This window comes from Zootoca vivipara, chromosome 3 (genome assembly GCF_963506605.1).
Source record: "Zootoca vivipara chromosome 3, rZooViv1.1, whole genome shotgun sequence".
Taxonomy (NCBI): Eukaryota; Metazoa; Chordata; class Lepidosauria; order Squamata; family Lacertidae; genus Zootoca; species Zootoca vivipara.
The window spans coordinates 97,919,265-97,925,789 of NC_083278.1; positions in this window are offsets into that span (position 1 = coordinate 97,919,265).

Consider the following 6,525-nt stretch of genomic DNA (forward strand, 5'->3'; position numbering starts at 1 on the left):
ACTCCTTTCAGCCGCAGCCAGTTTGTCCAATGTTCAGGGATGATGGCAGCTGGACTTCAACAATAGCTGGAGGGCAACAGGCTGCACGAGGCGGTTTCAGGGCAACCCATATAAGCAAGAGACCCAGATACAAACAGAAACCCCACAACCGAGCACCCTGCACACACTCACGTTCATATTTTCATTTCAGGTTTGTATGTATCGCTCTCCGACCATTCTTCCCCAGTTGTAAAATATGTCTGGTTCTAGCTGTGAAAACGTCTGTGTAAGAATAGGTGTGTGGAGTTCATGATTTACAGTGGTACCTCACTAGACGAATGCCCTGCTCGACGAATTTTTCGCTAGACGAATGGGTTTTGCGATCAGAGGTTGCCTCGCAAGACGAATTCGTTTTGTGAAAAATTCGTCTAGCGAATCGCGGTTTTCCATAGGAATGCATTGAAATTCAATTAATGCATTCCTATGGGCAAAAAAATATCCCCCCCCCCAATGCATTCCTATGGGATTCACAAGACGAATTTTTCGCAAAACGAATTGACTCACAGAACGAATTAAATTCGTCTTGCGAGGCACCACTTCAGTGGCTTCCAGGCCAAATTCCCTTGCAGCATCTCATTTTGGCAATTCGGGTTGGCAAGCTCGCCGTGGGACACAAAGCCACAAACAGCATCTAAAGATAATGACTCCCCCCCCCCCGGTCCCCTTGACTTTGTTTTCACTGAGGCTGTAAACTTCTGTCTACACTGGACCGTTTCAGACAAGGTATAGGACTCAGTTACATTAGTAAAGAAACAGTGGTTTGAACGTGCTGTGAACACGCAGCACCAGATGGCGCCAGAGAGCAGGAAATTTTGAAACATGGTTTTCCATAAAGATTTTTTTCTTTTGTTAAAACAATCTAATTTCTGACTTATTTATTTATAGCGTTTTTTTCCCCTGTGTTTAGATCCACCCATAGTCTCATATAATAAGACAGTTTCTCCATATGCAAAGTCCCCTCTGTATAGAGCCAGCGGTCAGGGAGAAGGATTCTAACTTAAATGTCTATCTATTATGCTACTTTTCCACCTGCAGGATTTTGGAGCTCTGTTTTTCTCTTGCATTTTAATTTGGAGAAAAGGCAAGTAAGAGGAACCACGATAGACATGTATAAAACTAAGCATGTCATGGGGAAAGTGGGTAGAGAAAAGATTTTCTCCCTCACAGCACTAGAATGCTAGACTGAGGAAAGGATGCAGCATTTGGGACATTAAAGGTAAGAGGTAACTTGACAGAAGTTTATAAATCGGGTCCTCCCTGCAAGAGAGGGCATGTGTTGCGGTGGGTCCCGGCAACTAGGTCTAGGTGTTGGGGCGGGGACAATTGGAGCAGCCACAACACCCTATTGGTGGTCCATCTGATGGGGTGCAATTGGGCTGAGGGCATGGCAATCAAAGGAGTCAGATGGACTACTATTTAAACACTGCACGTGTCCGTAGAGATCCTTCTTCTCAGGCACTGTGCCCACCGCTCCCTAATTTAGGGCTTTCGCTTGACTTTGCTACGCCTTCGTGTGTCATCTGCCGTTGTTGCAAGGGCACAGCAGGAATTTCCCCCTCTTGGCTGATTGGCTGGTGCCATTTGGGTTTCGCCTGCTGCGTGGCAATTCGTCACAACTTGTAAAGTTGGCGGATAGGCTCTGGTTCATGCTGATAGGGGTGGAATGATCCCTTACCACCCTATCCACAGGTATTCCTCTTAAAGGATCCCATTGGACTTCTGGTTGGTATTCCCCCAAGTGGGGTGTGCCCTCTCCAGAGTTCTGGGCACACATGGGGGAATCATGGCCTGGCGCGTGTCAGGACCCTGTCCCAGGTGTGGACCTGGCTGCTGACTTATGGTGCGCCCAGAGTCAGTGCTACCCTAGGTAGTTTTTGGAACCAGAGCCTATGCAACCACTCACTTGATTTGTAAGCAATAAAGTTGTGGCCTAAATTCTGCCAAAAATCAAACCAAAAATATGAGTCATGTCTGAATTTATTTCTAGGCTTAGGTTAAAGGGTCTCCACATGCAAAACTAGGCATGGCATGGAGGAAAGGGATAGAGAGTTTTTTCTGCCTCTCTCAAGGCGCTAGAACTTGTAGTCATCCAACAAAGGTGAATGTTGGAAGATTCTGTCAGTTTGCATTCTTAGTGCAGAAAGTATTGATCAGATGTGTAGAGATCTTTCCTATTCTACTTAATTCAAGAGGGTTATGGAAGCTTCTCTGTGTGAAAGAAACAAGCAGAAGGTTCATGATGTTTGGGTTATTCCTTCAGAGAAGCTGAGTACAACTGGCTTGAACTAGTTCTCTTATCTCTTCTGTCAAGGTCATGCTGACAATAGTAATAATAATAATAATAATAATAATAATAATAATAATAATAATAATAATAATAATAATTCTAGTAAGGCCAGAAGGAGCCTGGGTTTCACTTTCTCTTTCCATCTCTCTTCCTTCTGGTGTGGCGTTCTGTATATAGTGTTGAGGTTTAGACTTATTGCAAGTTTAAGTTAAGTCTGCCACAACTGGACTTCTTATGGACAGTGCCAATCCTGAATGTATTGGATTTGTGATCATTACGCTCAATTGCCTTCAGTAGCAGTAAAGCTCTTCTGGATGAAATATAATTGCCTCTGGTCTATTTTTGGAGAATCCTGCAACATGTTTAAGTTTTTACTCTGCTAACTATGTGTTGGGGTTCTACTCTGGATCAATATACTGTATGAGTAGAATACATGACAGATTCAGGACAAATAACAGAAAGTACTTCTTCATGCAATGCATGGTTAAACTGAGGAACTCACACCCACTGGAGGCAGCGATAGCCATTAACGTGGATGGCTCTAAATGAAGATTAGGCAAATTCATGGAAGAGAGGGCTATTGGTGGCTTCAAGCCATGATGACTATGCTCTGCTTCCACAGTTGGAGGCTGCAATGCTTCTGAATACCAGTTGCTGGAAAGCACAGGAAGGGAGAGGTCTCTGCTCGCAGGCAGACTGTTTTGGGTGTTGTGGCAAGTGACCTTCCTAGGAGTACTATCTATCCTGCAAGCCCCCACCTGAAATCCAAACAGGGGTGGAATTGGGTGGTCTTTCATAATATGGTGCCCTGTGAGAGGCCAAAATTTGGCGCCCCAAAATGGATCTTCTCCATTGTGGCCCTTCTCAGTTTTGTGCCCCCTCAGCTCAGCACCCTGTGCAGGAGAACCGCCCGCACGGCCCTAAATCCAGCGCTGAGAGAAACATCCCCTCAGGAAGAACCAGGTCTGCTGTTTAAAGCCTGACTGACAAGGATCATTTGAGGACACAGCCTTTGGCCTTTGCAGGCATGCTGCTAGGCCAAAATAAAATCCAGCTCATTCCTAGCCTGGTTGGGGCTTTTGGAGGTTAAAAGAATTAAATATTTGTTTCCCAGTAAAGGGGATGCCTAGCAAATATCAGCAGAGAATACATCTGTTGCATAAGGAGGATTAGGATCAGTCCAACAGTTTACATTCAGAACAGGAGTGGCCTTTGAAATGTAGTGTGAAGACACATTTAGGAAAGTGCTGTCCGTTCTGACTGACACAGCCTCTCTGGGCTCTTGAGTAGACTTATTTCCATGTACATGAGGCCCTTTGAGATGCTGGGGACTGAACCTGAGCTCTACTCTAAACTATTAACCCCTTCACAAGCAATGGCAGTGCTTGGTCTGGTAAAGACACCACATCATCAAATTTTACCCGAGTGCCTGGAAATCCTACTTCTCGACAAAGCTCTGCTCTTTAAATCTAACTCTGTGGGCTGGATGACTAGTGAGGTTATATTTTGTTGGCATCTGTGTCTTGAGAGACAATACAGTGCGTCTCCGCAGGTGAATTTGTTATGTACTGAGCTGAATCCTAGAACAATAGGATCCAGAATCAGCAGTCTGATTGGTCCGCAGGAGCCACCCAATCCAACTCCAGGTGGAAGTGAATCCGCAACTTGATTGGCCTGCAGGAGCAGCCAATCAGGCGGCTGGCAGAAGGGAATCCGCAACCTGGTTGGCCTGCAGAAGCAGCCCTGAAGTAGCTAATCAGGCAAAGCCCATTGTGTAAATAACGTATATAAGCAGATGGTTCTGGGAAAAGGGCATTCTTCTCTTCTTCTCCTTGAATAAAGAGCATGAAATTCACTCTCGACTCCGAGTATATTTCAGAAATCAAACTGCTGCGTTAACAGTGCCAAAGTGACCTTCCTGGAGCATAAGCCTGGGCAGTGTGTATGGCTGCCCAGATGACAAGACACACCCGCCTCACTGATGTGGTCCAAAGGAGAGCAGAGCAATATGCTGGGCACCAGTATGGCTGCAGGAGTTGCCAGGAGGAGGCATACAGGATGCTATCCAGCCGTCTTAGGGACTCCACTCCAGATTTGTGTAGGGTTTACTCCTTAGCCTTTTCTTCTTCTGAAGATATCCCATAAGGCAGCGGGAGCTGAGGATCAGTTTTTTCTTTCTCAATGGGCTACCTTCCCAATGGGCTACCTCCCCATCTGCCCCTCACTTCCCTCTATAGCACATGCAGAAACTGCCTTCTTGATCCTTGGACCCACTATTGGTCTCATCCGCTCAATCAGCCCATCTTCGCATGCAGGGGGAGTCCCTAATCCACGGAGGGTTTGAGACCCATCAGCTATCCTCACCTGGTTTAGCACAGGCCAGGCAAACCCTTTCCTGGGGTGTGGCCACTGTCGCATGTTGACAGATTCTAGGAGCCACATGTGAGAGCCAAGTGCAAGTTGAGCACCAAAGGTGGACAAACTACCCCAGAAGGAGCACGTCTCTCATTATAGGTATTATTTCTCCACTAACACTCCATATACCCCAGTATCTAAAGCAGTGAAAGGAACTCTTTACTTGCTCACAGGTTGTCTCTGCTGAAATTCTCCTGAAGGTTTTTGGGTTGTATACAACTGTTCTATTGACCAGCTTCACCAGTAAAATTAAGTAAAATTAAATCAGTAAAAACTATGGTTTAGCGCAAATGTGCAAACATGCTGGCATCAGGCGAGAAGACCGGCTGCTTTGCTTAGTGTTAACTTGCTAAACGGGCCAATGTTTCGTTGCATTGGGTTTTAATTGTGCAACAGCTGCTGTTGGTATAACTGTTTTAATGCTTTAGTAATTGATATTTTCCTGCCAACCTAGCAGTTCGAAAGCACATCAAAGTGCAAGTAGATAAATAGGTACCGCTACAGCGCGAAGATAAACGGTGTTTCCATGTGCTGCTCTGGTTAGCCAGAAGCGGCTTTGTCATGCTGGCCACATGACCTGGAAGCTGTACGCCGGCTCCCTCGGCCAATAACGTGAGATGAGCGCCGCAACCCCAGAGTCGGTCACGACTGAACCTAATGGTCAGGGCTCCCTTTACCTAATTAATACTTTAAGTTAAATCATGATTTTATTGTCAGTCTCCTTGGGCTTTTTGAAAGAAAGGTGGCATATAATTATTTGTAATCGTTGTTCTCATCAACAAGACAGCTGAACTTGTAACGCCATCCTCATAACAAGGGTCCTGCTGGATCAGGTGAATGCAGAGGCATACCTAGGCTCCCTGGTGCGCGCAGGCATGATTTTTGCACCCTCCTAGGCCTGCACCCTTTGCAGGGGCCAACCTGGCCAATCCCCAAGTACGCACCTGGGTGGATGACCCTCCTAGTTCAGCACCCTGGCCAACCAGATGCCTATGGGAAACCTGAAAGCAGGACATGAGCGCAACAGTACTCTCTGCCCACCTGATTTTGAGTAACCGGTATTGAGACATACTGCTGCTGCTGGGAGTATGGTCCTTGTCATTATTAGCCTTGTCTTCCATGAATTTGTCTAATCCTCTTCAAGCCACCCAAGTTGGTGGCCATCACTGTCTTCAGTGGGAGCGAGTTCATAGTCTCCCAACTCCCATCAGCCTCACCCACACGGGTAATAATTGGGGTCATGTCGTCTGCATGGTTAGATTCCTGGTCTCTGTCATAAGGCATCGTGCTACCTCTAATATAAAACTCAGTTAGTTTTGTTTCCAGGTAAAAGAACCATGGTTCCCGTACAGAGATATAGCCATGTTACACTGGCATCTGTAACTGGCTTGTGTGTGGATGAGCACACTGGCTGAAAACCTCTGAATAGCCATTGAAAAACATCCTCTGTATCCTATTCAAAATAATAATTTATTGTAATACAAAAATGAAATATACATAAATAAGCAATTTTACATTCTGCAATGCAACTAAAGCCGTAAAACATTTTTTTTTAAAAAAAAAAAAGTAACTTAATATATACCGGTGTTTCATAAACATTCCCTTGAGTAAATAGGTAACGATGCTCTTTTGTATTTGTAGAAATGGTGGTGCGTAATGACTGCTGCGCTGCTCTAATAGAAATGGCGGAGTTTGGGCCGAAGGTACCCCTTGTGTGGATGCCATTAATTTCAGTGGAGATTCCGTGTTGTTCTCTGTTTTAAGTGTCCTTCTGAAGAAAGACA